General features: G+C 43.1%; 1 pseudogene; it reads left to right on the forward strand.

The window, feature by feature from the left end:
* Positions 1-12,854: 12,854 nt before the first annotated feature.
* Positions 12,855-13,513, forward strand: LOC122704313 (annotated as a pseudogene).
* The last annotated feature ends 4,794 nt before the right edge of the window (positions 13,514-18,307 follow it).

Raw genomic sequence — 18,307 nt, forward strand, 5'->3', positions numbered from 1 at the left:
CTGCAGGGGGCCCAGGTGCGATCCTTTATCAGGGAACTAAGATCCCACAAGCCGTGTGGAGAAGCCAAAAAAAAAAAGCAGAAGATCTGAATAGACATTTTTCCAAAGAAGACCTGCAGATGGCTAACAGGCATATGAAAAGATACTCAACATTGCTAATCACCAGAGAAATATAAAGCAAAACCACAATGAGATATCACCTCACACTGTCAATATGATTCTCATCAAAAAGTCTACAAATAATATTGGAGAGGATATGGAGAAAAAGGAATCCTTGTACACTATTGGTATGATTGTATATTAGGGCAGCCACTCTGGAAAGTAGTATGGAAATTCCTTTAAAAAGTAAAAGTAAACCTTATGACCCAGCAATTCCATTTCTAGAAAAAACAAAAACACTAATTCAAAAAGATCCCTGCCTGTGTTGGACAACAAGAGAAGCCACTGCAGTGTGAAGCCCATGCAACACAATGAAGAGTAGACCCTGCTCACTGCAACTAGAAAAAAGCCCACATGCAGCAATGAAGATTCAGTGCAGCCAAAATAAATAATAAATTAAATTTTTTTTTAATTTTTAAAGATATGTGCACCCCAAAGTTCACAGAAGCATTATTTACAAAAGCCAAGATATGGAAGCAACTCAAGTGTCCATCAACAGATGAATGGATAAAGAAGATGTGATATGAATGGATAAAGAAGATATATAATGGAATATTACTCAGCCATAGAAAGAATGAAATTCTGCCATTTACAACAACTTATATGGACCTAGAGTGCATTAAATTTAGTGAAGTAAGGGAAAGAAATACTGTATGATATCACTCATATATGAAATTTTAAAAATAAATGAATGTATATAGCAAGACAGAAACACACTCACAGGTATAGAGAACAAACTAGTGCTTACCAGTGGGAAGAGGGAAGAGGTGAGGGGTAAAATAAGGGAATGGGATTAAGAGATACAAACTATTGTGTATAAAATAGATAATAAGATATGTCTGTTATATAGCACAGGGAATTGCAGTCATTATCTTATAATAACTTTTAATGGAGTATTATCTGTAAAAATACTGAATCATTATGCTGTATACCTGAAACTAATATTGTAAATCAACTATATATAAATAAATAAATAACATTATTGGACAATTTTTTAAAAAGAAGTGTTTTATATCTTGATTTGAGCAGTAGTTATAAGGATGTATACTTTTATCAAAACTTAGAACCATAGACTTAAAATCTATATATTAGAATATAAGTAAATTATACCTAATGAAGTTAATTAAAAAAACTTCGGGGTGGTCTACTTCTGCTTTATTGACTATGCCAAAGCCTTTGACTGTATGGATCACAACAAACTGTGGAAAATTCTTCAAGGGATGGGAATACCAGACCACCTGACCTGCCTCCTGAGAAATCTGTATGCAGGTCAAGAAGCGACAGTTAGAACTGGACATGGAACAACAGACTGGTTCCAAATCGGGAAAGGAGTAGGTCAAGGCTGTATTTTGTCACCCTGCTTATTTAACTTATATGCAGAGTACATCATGCGAAATATCAGGCTGGATGAAGCACAAGCTGGAATCAAGATTGCCAGGAGAAATATCAAAAACCTCAGATATGCAGATAACACCACCCTTATGGCAGAAAGTGAAGAAGAACTAAAGAGCCTCTTGATAAAAGTGAAAGAGGAGAGTGAAAAGCTGGCTTAAAAGTCAACATTCAGAAAACTAAGATCATGGCATTTGGTCCCATTAGTTCAGTTCAGTTCAGTTCATTTCAGCCGCTCAGTCGTGTCCGACTCTTTGCGACCCCATGAATCGCAGCACGCCAGGCCTCCCTGTCCATCACAAACTCCCGAAGTTGACTCAAACTCATGCCCATCGAGTCGGTGATGCCATCCAGCCATCTCATCCTCTGTCATCCCCTTCTCCTCCTGCCCCCAATCCCTCCCAGCATCAGGGTCTTTTCCAATGAGTCAACTCTTCACATGAGGTGGCCAAAGTATTGGAGTTTCAGCTTCAGCATCAGTCCTTCCAATGAACACCTAGGACTGATCTCCTTTAGGATGGACTGGTTGGATCTCCTTGCAGTCCAAGGGACTCTCAAGAGGCTTCTCCAACACCACAGTTCCCATTACTTCATGGCAAGTAGATGAGGAAACAATGGAAATAGTGACAGACTTTATTTTGGGGGGCTCCAAAATCTCTGCAGATGGTGACTGCAGCCATGAAATAAAAAGACGCTTGCTCCTAGGAAGAAAAGTTATGACCCACCTAGACAGCATGTTAAAAAGCAGAGACATTACATTGCCAACAAAGGTCCATCTTGTCAAAGCTATGGTTTTTCCAGTAGTTATGCATGTATGTGAGAGTTGGACTATAAAGAAAGCTGAGCACCAAAGAATTGATGCTTTTCAACTGTGGTGTGATGGCTCAGACGGTAAAGCATCTGCCTGCAATGCAGGAGACCTGGATTCGACCCCTGGGTTGGGAAGATCCCCTGGAGAAGGAAATGGCAACCCACTTCAGTACTCTTGCCTGGAACATCCCATGGACAGAGGAGCCTGGTAGGTTACAGTCCATGGGGTTGTAAAGAGTCAGACACGACTGAGCAATTTCACTTCTTGTCTGTTTTATACATAGGCACACATATATGTCAATCTTATCTCCCAATTCATTCCACTCCCCCTTTCCACCTGTTACCACAGGTGGAAACAGGTTTTCTATGTTTTCTATGTCTGTGCCTCTCTATGTGTTGGAGAAGACTCTTGAGAGTCCCTTGGACTACAAAAGATCCAACCAGTCCATCCTAAAAGAAATCAGTCCTGAATATTCATTGGAAGGACTGATGTTGAAGCTGAAACTCCAATCCTTTGGCCACCTGATGCAAAGAACTGACTCATTGGAAAAGACCCTGATGCTGGGAAAGATCGAAGGTGGGATAAGGGGACAACAGAGGATGAGATGGTTGGATGGCATCACCGACTCAAGGAACATGAGTTTGAGCAAGCTCCAGGAGTTGGTTATGGACAGGGAAGCCTGGTGTGCTGCAGTCCATGGGGTCACAAAGTGCTGGACACAACTGAGCAACTGAACTGAACTGAACTAGTGGTTAGGAGGTTAGGACTCTGTGTTTTCACTGCTAAGGGTGCAGGTTCGATGCCTGGTCAGAGAACTAAGATCCTGCAAGCCTCTCAGGGTATGGCCAAATTAAAAAAAAAAAAAAACTTTGAAGACTCTCTATTAACTAGACAATAAATTCTTGGCTTCCTGTGAGATTCCTAACACAGGAGCCCCAGGCTGAATTCCCAGGATATTCCCTCCTACCCTTTCCACTAAAGCTAAACAAAATGATTTGCAGTTCTACATGGGCCCAGGCCTGTTAAAGTTGTTCTGTCTTCCTGGAATATCACTCTTTCTGATTACAGGCTGCTAAAGTCCCAGTCATCTTGTGACGCCCACCCACTTTTACCCACCCCTGTGCTGCTACAGTCTTAGTCACCACCTCCTCTTGCTGACAGAATACTTTGTGAATAGTCTTATTATGAAACTTACCACATTCTATTGTAAATTTTTGTTTACATAAATGTTTCCTTCACCAGACCCTGGCTTCCTTTAGGAAAGAGACAACTTCTGATTCATCTTTGTATCACCATAATCCAAGTACCAAGCAGGTAACAGATATTCAAAAATGGTGATTGGATTGTGGTACACTAGCCAGGTTCTCCTTTTGCTTCTCTCATTACTTTACTGCTTTTCTCCAGCTCTCTGTAGTATAGGATAGTCTCCATCCAATGCCACCCTCTGCTGTCTGCTTTCACCTCTCTCTCTTTCGACCCTTTGGCAATCTCTAAGACTCACCCAACATCATGGCCACAACCATTTCCTTTATTGCAGATAGCTCCAGAAGTTATTCATTATCAGGCAATGTTCACTGAGCCTTAAGGACACTACCAAAGGCTGGCATGCAAGGACTTGCAAAGGAATCCACTCGACCTAAGGATTTGAAGAGGACTGGATGTTGAAGACGAGAGAGAAAGGAATCAAAGTTTTTCAAGAAACCAAACCTGTGTGCTAGAGAGAACAAGGAAGCATCATCAAATGGGGAAGTATGAAGGAGGAATTGATGTGGGGAGAAAAATATGCATTTTTATCTTAGTTGGGTGTCATACTACTACATTCAAGTGAATCTGGTGTTAATGGAAATGTATAATTTTGTGCATTTATAAATGACTCCACGTACACACACACACACACACACACACACACACACATATACATATATAGCCTTCAGACATTTTTTGAGGTGAAAATATAAATCAAAGAATTCCATAAATAAATATAAAACTGCAATTTATAATAAATTCTGCAAAAGAGGTACATATTCCTGTGAAAGCATGTAGGAGGAATTGATCAGCTCAAGGACACTGGCACTGATCACTGAGGAAAAACTGAAGCTGACTAGGGGATGAAGTAGAGGAGAGGTTCTAGGCAAAAGGACCAGCATGCACAAAAACCCACAACACAGAGACAGAAAGTAGATTAGTGGTTTCCAGGGGCTGATGGAGACAAGGGAGAAAGAGAGGGCCTGTTAATGGGTAGAGGGTTTCTTTTTGAGGTGATGAAAATGTTCTGGAATAAAACAGTGGTATCTGTTGCACAACTTCATAAATATACTAAAGCCTACTGAATCATATCCTTTAAGAGGATAAAATGTTGTGGTATGTGAATTATATCTCAATTTTCAAAATAGAAAAAAAAATTACAATAACAATAAGGGTTAAAAAAAAAAAAAAAAGAAAGTCGGAAATGAATGCAAATTAAACAACACCAATAACAAAAATCCTATGTCAGAAAAGGCCCAGCACCTTCAAGAACCCAAAAGAAAGCCAGAGTGGTCAAAAGAGAGAATGAGAGCAAGCATGATGCATGCATGAGGCTAAAGAGGTGAGTACAAAGAATGAGGCAGGTGCCATACTTAAAGGAATGATGGTAAGGCACGAGACCTGCAAGAGATCACAGAGTAAGAATAGAGAGATCAATAGGTTGCATGGTGAACCCCCTTCATGTCCACAACCAAAGAGCAGAAAGAAAAAAATGGAACCTGTAAGCATATTTACTGAACAAAGAAGACACAGGGAAGGAGAAGCAGCAGCACAACAGACTTGCAGTCAGAGGAGAGTGTGAGAGAGGTGAGGATTTCACAGAGTAGATGACAGCCAGCAATACTGACCATTGCAAAGTGGCTAAAGAGGACAGAAATCAAGAAAAGTCCTTTGAATTGGAGATGGGTGACCACAGACACAGCCATGTGAGAGTGGGGGGTGGCAGAGAGAGCCAGATGGCAGAGGAATAATGAGAAAGTGAGTCACGAAGACATGGAGGCACAGAGTATTTGGCAGTGAAAGGAGAAGGAAAACGGGACAGTAACTCAAAGACATGGGGGTCATACAGAGGCCTTTTTCAAAATAGGAGAGACCTGAGTGTGTTTGAGAATGAGAAACAGGAGCCAGGAAAAAGGAATCAATTTAAACTATGAAGGAGGAAAGAATTCATGCAACAAAGTTCCCTTGAGGAAATGGGAGGGGATGGAATCAAGACACAGGTGGAGAGCACAGACTTAGAAAATAAGACATTTTTTTTTGCTCTAAGGGAGGCAGTGGTGGAGAGTGACAGAGTTTTTTTCAGGTGAAGAGGAGATTGGATGATGAAATTCATGTCATTGGCCTCTGTGTTCTCAGAAACATTAAGAGCTAATATTTACTAAGCATTCACCATGGTATAGGCCTAAACAATTCTTATATATTAACTCATTTAATCCTGACAACCGCCTCATAAGATAGGTACTGTGGTTATCCCCATCTTACAGTGAAGGAAGCAAAATCACTGAGAAGAGGAATAACTTGAGTAAGATCCACGGGTAATGAATGGACAGAGCTTATATTTCTACCTGGGAGGCAGTAAGGGAGTGAGGTGATTTGCCAAGATTAAAAGAAGATGTGGTGGTAGAGGAAAGGAAAAGGGAAACTGGGGACTTGAAGAATGTGAGAACAGTTTAGAAGAGTCAAAGTGAAAAGCATGCCACTGAGGGTGTGATTCAAGTCAGACCTCTTTCAGAGTGGCAGTCATCTTTCCCCCCTGGAAAGAACCTGTTCACGTGAAGCCTCCACAATGGACATGGATTAATTCTTCACTCAGTTTTAGATGACTCAGCCCCTCCTTTCAAGCTCCTGGGTTCTGGGTCTGCCCATTGAACAGAATTCTCCCAGTAAAGCTGAAGATGGCAGAGAATTATTCTGTCAGAGATGGGGTCCAAAGCCACCCACCCACCTGAACAGCTTTATTGAACCATATTAAGTGCATATTTTATATTGGCATTAAATCGGCATCTGAGTACGTCCTGTGTTTTAAGGAAGATTTTCTAAATTAAAGCGAGTTAAAGAGAATTTCTTGCTGAGATTGTTCCTGTTGTCTCTATCACAGGTAGCAAACCTGCTTTTTCAAAACCACATGTGAACTTGCTAAAAACTTTTTATGTGTTCCATAATTATTTACATCACCAAGGAAACAGAAGAATTTACAAGAAGCCAAACTGTCTCTATTCTCTTCCTCAAATGTCAGTGGCATGTTGGCAAAGATTCTTTGAGGAGTGAGAACAGAAAATCAGCAACACTAAAAAGCCAAAAACCTCCTCATATAGAGACATCAATCAAAAAATGTCACAACCCAAATTTTATCTCACAGAAAGTTGCAAATTGGATTTAGAATAGTTTCCAGGCAAATTTGCATCATTGGTTGTTATTTCTTCAACATGTATTAGTATTTTTTCATACCAAAACATTGTGAAGAACACCCAACTTCCTAATTATAATTCTCTTAAAGTATCAGCATTCACATAATTCAATATTCCAGCTCTGGTGCACAAGTAGGGCTGGATTGATGAAGTTTCATGACTTGAAAGGATAAATACTGGCACAAATGCGTGATAAGCAAGCCAGCCTGGATATTCAGCTAGACAACCAATTGGGAATCAAACTCAGATACAAAGATGTAGAGATGCATTGTTCCTGAGATGTGAACAAGGAGCAAACACAGCACAGAATGGAACTGGGTTTAAGAATGTGTCATGTGAATCCGCCTACGGACAACTCTGGGAACTGTTCCTGAAATGGGAGGAGGCTGTCATCACCTCTCCCTCGGTAGCACCATGTGCCACAGAAATGATTTTTGTCTTGGAAGTGCATTTTGATATGCTGTCTTCCTCCCCTCATTTCCCTTCTCCCCACTCTGGGAAACAAACTTGATGCTCACTGTGCCCAGTTCCTAAGCCGACTCTTTGCGACCCCATGGACTGTAGCCCGCCAGGCTCCCCTGTCCGTGGGATTCTCCAGGCAAGAGTACTGGAGTGGGTTGCCAGTTCCTACTCCTGGGTATCTTCCCAACCCAAGGATCAAACCCAGCTCTCCTGCATCTCCTGCAGTGGCAGGCAGATTCTTTACCGCTGAGCCAGCGGGGAAGCCCTAACCTCTGCATTTGCTGTCGAAGGAAGGAAGTGGGGGGTGGTTTTACAATCCCTTGTGAAGCAAGGTTGCCCCTGCCATCACCCAGGCAGGCATGCTCTCTGCCTCCTCCTGGTGGATGTGGAGGGAAGACTGATTTCCTTAGAGTGAGGTGTACGGAGGGCTAATGTGTGGGCAATGGAGAGATCTCCAGTGGAGGTCAGCTCAGAATGACTGACAGGTAAGCTTTGACCTGCTTCTTCATTCTTTGTGGGCGGACAAGAGAAGTGATGCATGATAACATCTAGTCCTTCCCTGGAACAGAAGGCTGCAGGTTTTTCTAACTGCACTGTGTGAAGGCTTGGGAAAGATCAGCCGCACCTGCACTACAGCAGATTTGTGTTTAGATTATCAAAACCGTGGCATTAACAGCTAACCTCCCTCATCCAGCCACAGTCCCTGGGGCTCCTCACACACAAGTAGTCTCTTACAATAGAAGAAGCTTGTTTTGAATTACCCTTTCTAATCAGAGCTAGATGCCAGGCATCCACACAAGCAAGTAAATCACAGATTGAAGACAACTTGTGATCATGCCACCTGACCTTAAGCTATCTGCAAGTCTTTTCTGAAGGTTTTGTAAGTCCTGAAATCATACCAAGATCCTGCCTCTCCTAGCAGAACAAGAAGATGCCTTCTAAAGTCTCTCTTTCCTACATTCCTTTTGCTCCTTGAAGCTAAAACCCTCCTCTTGAGTTTTATGTCATATTTCATTCCCTCTTGGTCACTACTTAGCTGCACAGATTCAGATCCTATGTCTCTACCAGGCATCAGCTTTTATTTTCTCTTAGTCACCTTTCCTGTTCCCCTCTCTTATTGGTTTAGGGTTATCTCACCATAATCACACAGAATGCCTTCTTTGCTACTCCATTATTTATTCACATAGCATTTTCAAATTCATCCCTCTGTATGTGTGCATGCGCACACGCGCGCACACACACACACACACACACACACACACACACACACACACACGCACAGAGTATTTACATAGGGTCCAGGTGTTCTGGGCCCAGGCAGACTTATTCTAAATGGATATGTGGAGACCACATCCATAGCTCCTAGGGAACTTAATCCTGGAATACTTGCTTAACTGAATCAAGAGAGAGCAAAGCTCTGAATTGTGAACACTGGAGGTAGACCACTGTCCACAGAAAACAAAACCCACTGAAAGGACAGACTTCATGTCAACCCTGGTGATCCAGCAGTTGTTTTCCAAATCCTCATTAACATTACCTGCTGGCCTAAGGTATAGGGAAATTCTGAAATTGTATTAATAGCACCCTTTCTGACAGTCATACTGAGGAGTAGAAAGCCTATGGGTTGGGGAAAGCAATTTCTTTTTTCAGGCTGCAGTATGTGGCATGCAGGAAGTTCCCTGACAAAGGATTGAACCCATGCCCCCTACATTGGGAGGGCAGAGTCTTAACCACTGGATGGCCAGAGAAGTCCAAGAAAAGCAATATCATCCTAGAATACAGCCATCACAATTAACATTTGTACTGTCATTTGCAGCATACAAAGCCCTTTATAGATGAGAGCTGATCTCAACAGTATTCTAGAGAAAAGGCTGGAAAAAGTTTTCTTGTCTCCATTTTCATAAGTGCAGAAGTTCCAAAAGGTTTAGTGATTTATCCAGGGTTAAGCAGGACAAAAGAGAAAACGAAGCAGAATATGAGGAAGGAAAATCCATGAAAGAAAGAGAGAGCGAACTGCCTTCAAAGAGCTTCTGGCATCTCAACCCTTATGTCATAGGGGACCCTCTGCCAGTTTGAGGGCAGGGGAGTGCAGCAAAGTCACTCAGCTCTGCTAGTCTCCCCACCCATGCCTTCCCAGACCAGGTTGCAGAGGAAGCCTGGGAAGTCACCCCACAGCTCTTCCCAGGGATGGGGACTGTTGGAAACACTGGGCTTTATCTTGAATTAAAACTGTAAGCTTCCTTCCTTACTTTCTTATGCATATTTAATAAGTCACTAAAAAATGTTAACCAGGAACTCAGGTTAATATTATCATGAACAGAACCCTGCCTTTCTGCTCTTCCCTCCCACCCTCACATCCCAATTTTCTCTGCTCCTGCTGCTACTGCTGTTGCTATTTGCCTTTTTCGCCTTCCTCAGCATCACTCATTTCCTCCCCTTTTTTGCATGAGTCTTTCTCTCCCCACTCCTCCTCCTCGCTGTTTTCCTCCTGTGCTCCTAGAGAAACCAAACAGCTCCACTGTAAGGACTCTGTGAAATATAAGGAACAGGCTGCAGTTGACTGACCTGGTGAGTGGAAGACATCACAGGAAACCATGCCAATACCCTAGTCAGCCTGCGCTGGTCTGGAGTTTCCAGGCTGTCCTCTTGGCAGCAACTCCAGGGAGTCCAGATGGTCCTAGGAAAAAATCTGATTTTAAGCTCCTAGAAATGCTGAATTGCTCCTTATGGACTCTGGGATCAGGTGGTATCTGGGACCCCTGATGGCTGGAGTGTGACCTAAACCTACAAGAAGTCCCATGAGGTCTCACCCAAGGGTCCTGGGGACAGTCAGGAGCTACCTGGGATGGTGCTAGTGGGAGGAACATCAGCGTGGGCCTGAAGATTGAGAGACTTATAAGCCGCCCCTTGCAGTGCGGAAGGGGACAGACCAGAAGCTTCCTGTGAAAGATGTGAGTCTCAGGAGATGCTCCTCTACCCCCCAGGACCTCAGGAAGGGTCAGTACCGGGTTGAACACACCATCTGCACATGTGTACTCCTGCATGGTGCCCAAATGCTGTCCTCAGTCCAGCACAACAGATGTGAACACACATGCACACATCCCTCCTTGTACAGAAAGATGTTCCTTCTGGTGCTGGGAGCCAATTATATTCTGCTTTAACATTTGTTTCAAAATTGTATTATAAAAGGTAACAATGTAGCATGATGGAGTCCATTTTCCCCTTCCAGATGGGGAGACAGTGGAAACAGTGTCAGACTTTATTTTGGGGGGCTCCAAAATCACTGCAGATGGTGACTGCAGCCATGAAATTAAAAGATGCTTACTCCTTGGAAGGAAAGGTATGACCAACCTAGATAGCATATTAAAAAGCAGAGACATTACTTTGCCAACAAAGATCCATCTGGTCAGGGCTATGGTTTTTCCAGTGGTCATGTATGGATGTGAGAGTTGGACTGTGAAGAAAGCTGAACACTGAAAAATTGATGCTTTTGAACTATGGTGTTGGAGAAGACTCTTGAGAGTCCCTTGGACTGCAAGGAGATCCAACCAGTCCATCCTAAAGGAGATCAGTCCTAGGGGTTCATTGGAAGGACTGATGCTGAAGCTGAAACTCCAATACTTTGGCCACCTCATGTGAAGAGTTGACTCGTTGGAAGAGACCCTGATACTGGGAGGGATTGGGGGCAGGAGGAGAAGGGGATGACAGAGGATGAGATGGCTGGATGGCATCACCGACTCGATGGGCATGAGTTTGAGTCAACTTCGGGAGTTTGTGATAGACAGGGAGGCCTGGCGTGCTGCGATTCATGGGGTCGCAAAGAGTCGGACACGACTGAGCGACTGAACTGACTGACTGACCGACCCCAATCTGAGTGGATGGTTCCAGCTAAGAAAAGGGGTTGCAGGAGCGAATGGGCTAGCCCTCAGCTGCCAGCCTTGGGGTTGGAGCGAAGGAACTGCCTGAGTGGCTGAGAGGAAGAAAATCTGGAAGATGAACAGGGAGAAGAGTTTCTTACCCAACTGATAATGAGAGTAGCAGTATCTGGAATCCCTAAAGGCAAATTACACAGGCAGGCCATTGGGCCAAATGGCAACCCCCTGACAGCAGGATTTTCTGGAGAAAACAAAGGTACAGATTGGGTTAGAACAATCGAGTGGCGAAATCGGATTTCTTCATGAAATTACTCTAGGAATTTGGCTGGAGAAGTTGGTGGAGACACCACAAAGCCAAAACCACAGAGCTAAGAAGAAACCCAAAGATCACCTGCTAGCTGTGGGACAGATATACAATGGAATATTACTCAGTCATAAAAAGGAATGAATTTGAGTCAGTTCTAATGAGGTGGGTGAACCTAGAACCTGTTACACAAAATGAAGTCAGAAAGAGAAAAACAAACATCACATATTAGCACATATATATGGAATCTAGAAAAATGGTACTGATGAACCTATTTGCAGGGTAGCAATAAAGATGCAGACACAGAGAACAGACTTGTGGACACAGCAGGGGAAGGAGAGGGAGGGACAAACTGAGACAGTAGCATTGAAACATACATATATCGCCAAATGTAAAATTAGATAGCAAGTGGGAATTTGTTGTATGACTCGGGGAGGCTCAACCCTGTGCACTGTGACAACCTAGAAGGGTGGAAGGAGGTTCAAGAGAGAGGGGACGTGTGTATATCTATGGTCGATTCATGTTGGTATATGGCAGAAACCAACACAACACTGTAAAGCAATTATCCTCCAATTAAAAATAACATTAAAAAAAAAAGATTATCTGGGAACTTCCTTGGTGGCCCAGTGGCTAAGACTCCATGCTCCCAACGCAGGGGGCCCGGGTTCAATCCCTAGTTGGTTAGAACTACATCCCACGTGCCTCAACTAAGACCCAGTGCAGCCAAATACATTTTAAAAAAAAGATCACTTGAAGGTTTGGGGGTCTTTTGGTTTCTAACAAGACTAGGATCTACTAGGATAGAGGGGCTACAGATAGAATATTTCAATCCAGAAAGGGCACAGGGACCAGGAAAGGATGTCCTGACCATGGCAACTCCAGCAATAGAACCTGGTCTTCCCAGGATTGGAGGTGACAGAAAACAGAAGGGAAGACACTTGGTCTTCCTGGGGCTTCTGAATACTCTGGGAAAGCTCTGTCCATGGAAAAAAGGTCAACAGCTTGGACATAGTCACCGGATAAGAGAACAAACTCTAAGTGGGAATGAGATCTCTTTTAATTCAGAAGCACCCCTTTTGTGTATCCCCCATGTGGATACTTCTCCCTTCTCTCATGTGGCATTTGCTTTAAGACTGCACTTCTTAAAGAGATTGGGGAAAACCACAGCAGATTCCCCCGGGGTAGGTAAGAAAGTAAGGTGCTATGGGCGTTTATAGTTTGTAGAGTTTCCTAGCTGACTCGGACATGTTTCTCCCTCTGCCTCTCTGAGAACCACTGCTTAAGAAGTCACCTGGAAGAAGGACGCAGCTGGGAGTCTGGCCTGGGGGAGTCAGAGCTGCCGCAGCCAGACAGAAGCAGTCAAATCTGCTTGAATATCCACGTGTCAGTTTCTGCACCTATCAAGATTTTAATTCATCATGGATAATCTGTCAGCAGAAGGAATTCAGCCAAGGGCTAACCAGGTTACTGATCAGTCTGCAGAAAGTACAAGGAGAATCCTGGGTTTAGCCATTGAGGCTCAGGATGCAGGAATCAAGACTATCCCTACACTGGTTGAGCAAGGGGAACAACTGAAACACACAGAAGGAGGCATGGACCAAATAAAGATATGAGAGAAGCATAGAAGACTTTAACAGAATTCAGCAAGGACTGAGGCCTTTGTGTATGTCCATGTAATAAGACAAAGAACATTGAGTCTGGTAAAGTCTATAAGGCAACTTGGGGAGATGGTGGAGACAGCTCTCCTAGCAATGTAATAGTATCTAAGCAGCTAGGCTGAGTGACAAATGGTCAGCTGCATGGAGTGACCAGAGGAGCAGCCAACGGGTGAATACGTTAAACACGTAACAAATCATGCCGGGGAAGATGAAACAGAAGAGAACCTGACTCAAGTGGGCAGTATCCTAGAAAACCTAAAAACATGGCCCTGGACATAAGCAATGGGATTGAGGCTCACAAATAGATCACAAATCTATTTGTGATCTGACAAATAGAACAGATCACAGAAAAGGCTGACACCAATAAAGATCATATTGATAATGCCAATGCTAGGGCAAAGAAACTCACTGACAGTTAAAGCTACTGCTGTACTTCTTTACCATTTATTTACTTTGCTAGCTCCTCCTTCAAAGGCATTACCTTTCCAGAGTTTGAAATTTTGTTATGTGGGGAAATATCTAGGCATAACAGCCCTTATTTTATTTAATTTTTTGGGGCTATGCCGCTCGGCATGTGGGATCTTAGTTCCCCTACCAGGGATGAAACTCACAGCCTCTGCAGTGAAAGGACGGAGTCTTAAACACTGGACGGGCAGGCAAGTCCCCCTATTTTTTTAATTCTCTCTTTTTCCCTTGAGGGTAGACTGCTGCTTCTCAGTCTGTACTCTAAGGTTGATTTTTCATGTATCATTTATAGTGTTATTTTTCATCCTCTCTGTTTACTTTAGCAGGTTATTCTGCTTCCAAGATTTGGAAGCATTGCCAAATACAGCCATACGAAAGGAAGTTGGGGGCAGTGGGGACAAGCACAGGATGGGAGGCAAGAGATAAGAGGTTGTTACCTCAGTAAAACCTGCTGCTGCTGCTGCTAAGTCGAATCAGTCATGTGAGACCCCATAGATGGCAGCCCACCAAGCTCCTCTGTCCCTGGGATTCTCCAGGCAAGAATACTGGAGTGGGTTGCCATTTCCTTCTCCAACCACAGGGATCTAGTTGAGTTTAATTTTAACTTAAGTTACAGTCATTGCCAATTTAGAACAATGCTTGGTTTTGGAGCCTGTTTACACAAGGTTTTTGTCATACATCACAACTTTGCAACCTCGGCACCAAAAAAGAGGGAATGCATTTTCTTAAAGTGAGCTTAATTTCTGAACTCTTGGTGACTCATCTGGGTACACAGATTCTGTGATCTCACTTCATATTGCACATATAGGAACACTTTTTGTTTTCATATTATTAATAATATCATGGTCCTATTACAGGCCTATTAATTTCATAAATTTGTCTTTGAAGAAAAATATGTAAATATGTATGCAGTATAACATGAGAATTTCTCTTTACAGCAGGCTTAAAATTTTTTGGAAATGTTTAACAAAGTATATCACGTGAATTCAGATTTATCTTGATGCCAAGAATTTTGTTTAGACAGGAAAAAGAAACTTGTTTTGGTCTCAGGTAGAAAACGGATTCCCACTCCAGTACTCTTGCCTGAAAAATCCCATGGACGGAGGAGCCTGGTAGGCTGCAGTCCATGGGGTTGCGAAGAATCGGACACGACTGAGCAACTTCCCTTTCACTTTTCACTTTCATGCATTGGAGAAGGAAATGGCAACCCACTCCAGTGTTCTTGCCTGGAGAATCCCAGGGACGGAGGAGCCTGGTGGGCTTCTGTCTATGGGGTCGCACAGAGTCGGACACGACTGAAGTGACTTAGCAGCAGCAGCAGCAGCAGCAAACAGATTGAGTTTGTGTCACTTTAAATTTTTTTTAAAAAACTAGAATTTACTCTGTTTAACCAAACATGAATTAGAGGGCCTTCCTGATGGCTCAGTAGTAAAGAATCCACCTGCCAGTGCAGGAGACACAGGTTCGATCCCTGATCCAGGAAGATCCCACATGCCACAGCTTAACTGAGACCATGTGCCACAACTACCGAGCCTGTAAAGTGCAACTACTGAGCCAGCGTCCTGCAACCACTGAAGTCTGCGCACCCTAGAACCAGTGCTCTGCAACAAGAGAAAGTTAGTCACACAGTCCTACCAACTCTTTGCCGTCCAGTGGACTGTAGCTTGCCTGGCTCCTCTGTCCCTGGAATTCTCCAGGCAAGAGTACCGGAGTGCGTTGCCATTTCCTTCTCCAGGGAATCTTCCCGACCCAGGGGTTGAACCCGGGTCTCCTGCACTGCAGGCAGATTCTTGACCAACTGAGCCACTGGGGAAGCCCACAACAAGAGAAGTCATTGCAATGAGAAGTTCAGTGGTGTCTGACTCTTTGCAACCCCTTGGACTGTAGCCCACCAGGCTCTTCTGTTCATGGGGATTCTCCAGGCAAGAATATTGGAGTGGGTTGCCATGTCCTTCTCCAGGGGATCTTCCCAACTCAGGGATCGAACCCAGGTCTCCCACACTGCAGGCAGATTCTTTACCATCTGAGCCACCAGGGAAGCCCAAGAAAACTGGAGTGGGTAGCCTATCCCTTTCCCAGGGGAACTTCCCAACCCAGGAATCGAACCCATCCGCATGGCAGGCAGATTCTTTACCATCTAAGCCACCAGGGAAGCCCATGAAAAGCTCACCCACCACAACTATAGAGTAACCCCCCAACTCGCCACAACTAGAGAAAAGCCCACATAGCAATGAAGTCCCAACACAGCCATAAATAAATAATCTTTAAAAAAATGATTTAGAAAATTATGCCTTTGGTTTACTTATTGATGATTGCACTATCATTCTCTTTTGTACTCAACTTCCAGAATCACATTTATTTAGATCCTGAACAGCATTATAAGAATCTTACTGGTATTTGTCACCTTTATTTAAAGACTAGTTTCTGCACACTTCAAAGTTATTAATGTTGATTGGTTTGATCAATAACCACTGCTTAACCCTTACAATTAAATTTTGTAACTAACTATTGGAATTGTTTTTTCAATGCGCTTCTCTGACTGCTTTGGAGGTGGGGGATGGGAAGCAATAATTTTGTCAACTCTTATTTAACAAACTGAATAAAACAAAGGTCCATAACTCAAAAAGCACTGCAACAAAGAACTGACTTTAACACCTTTCCCATTTTTATTGAAATACAGGACATATCCCTTAAAAAAAAAAAAAAAAGGTACCTGGTGGGAAAAGAAAGAAGGGTTGCTGATTTGTGGGGGTCAGCCTGCCTTCTGCTGGCCCATCTAGAGTGGTAGCAGAGAGAGTATGGTTTACATCATTACCATATCAATAGTGCATCCAGTGTGGAATGATCCCAAACTCATTGTCATTATCCCTTTGGGCTGCTATAAGAGAATATCATAAACTGGGTGGCATATACACAACAAAAAATTAATTTTCACAGTTTCAGAGGCTGGAAGACCAAGATCAAGGCACCAGCAGATTTGGTGTCTGGTGAGGGGTCACTTCCTGGTTCATACACAGCTGCCTTCTTGCTGTGTCCTCAAATGGAGGAAGGATCAAGGGAACTCTCTAAAGTCTCCTTTATAAGGGCACTAATCTCATTCACAAGGGTTCCACCCTCATGACCAAATCACTTCCCAAAGGACCCACTTTCCAATACTTCAACATATGAATTTTGGGAGGATACAAACATTCAGTTTATAGTGCTCTTCAATCAACCTCAAAATTGCTTTAGCACCACTCCAGGAATTTTATGTCAAGATACAAGAACAGGGAGATAACATGGTCCAAACTAAATCTTCTCTCCCTCAAAACTAGAAGGATTATTAAATGAAAAAGGTAGTAGATTTGTTCTTGATTTATTAATTCAGTTAATCAACAAGCATTTATTCAAGACTGTACAAGTTCTTTATTTCTATTGTAACAAATTACAGCAAATTTAGTGATTTTAGACAACACATTTTTGTTATCTTATGCTTCTGGAGGTCAGTTCAAAGTAGGTCTCACTGGGCTAAAATCAAGGCTTTAGCAGGTTTTTTCCCCAGAGACTCCAGGAAGGAATCCCGTTCCTATTTTTCCAGTTTCTAGAGGCTGCCCACATTCCTTGGTTTATGTCCCCTTTCATTTTCTTTTTTTTTTTTTCCCCTTTCATTTTCAAAGTCACATCCAGCAATGAACAAGGAATCCTTCTCACACATCTCTGATTTTCCCCCTTCTGCCTCCCTAATCCACTCCTAAAGGAGTCCATCACATTGAGCATCAGGATAATATTCCCATCCCCAGGTCAGCTGATTAACATCCTTAATCCTATCTGCAACCTTTAGGCTCCCCTTTGCCTTTCAACCTAACACATTCACAGGTTCTTGGGGTTAAGAAGTAGACATTTTTGCAGAACCATTACTCTGCCTACCACAGAGGTTATCGAAGTCTGAGTAATATTCTAGAGGCTGCTCCAGAGAGCAGAAGTAGGACCAGAGAGTGGCAGTCAAAAAGTGCTCAGTTTGTTAATGTAAACTATACCCCAAAAAAGCTTCTTTTTTTTTTTTAAAACAAAGCTTCTAAAAAGTTAATACCTTGATATTTAACGCCCTCCATAATCTAAAAGTTACAGCTATCACTTTATGAGAGTTTATCACAACTTTATATATATTACCACCAATTATCCTTACAATAACCGTGTGAGGCTGGGGACACTATTCCCTTTCTAAAGCTCAGAGAGATTGAGTGAATTGCCCAGGCTTCTGCCTCTAGCTGGCAGCAAAGCCAAGACTGGAGCTGAGTCTGTGTGAACTCCATGCTAAGCTCCAGGCTCTTCTTCCAGCACATCCTCCTCACTCCACAGAGGCAGCACGTCTTCCAGTTCCAAAGATGAGGTCACCAAACCAACAGGTACACTCCTGTTACAGCACTCCTAAAGGATCCATTTCAAAGCCACTTCCTCTGAGAAGCCTTCTTTGCACCCCTCCCTCACAAGCCCTTGCTTCTGCTTGTGGGCTGACAGAGCTCGACTGATCACTTCCAATAGAGCAGTTTTCAGTCTGTCTTACAGTGGTATAGTACAGATCACCTTCACCTTCCTTCACTACATTCTAATCTCTCCGAGCGGGAGCCCTTCTTGTTCTTTTTTGTAATGTTTTAGTGCGTCAGTTCATTGTGCATTGTGCATTCAAAACTGTTTTTGAGATACTTGAGTCAAGATGGTTCTGCAAGTTCCCTCTTTAGGTACTCCCTCTGCTCAAATTACACAGCAGG

Source organism: Cervus elaphus, chromosome 12, assembly GCF_910594005.1.
Source record: "Cervus elaphus chromosome 12, mCerEla1.1, whole genome shotgun sequence".
NCBI lineage: Eukaryota > Metazoa > Chordata > Mammalia > Artiodactyla > Cervidae > Cervus > Cervus elaphus.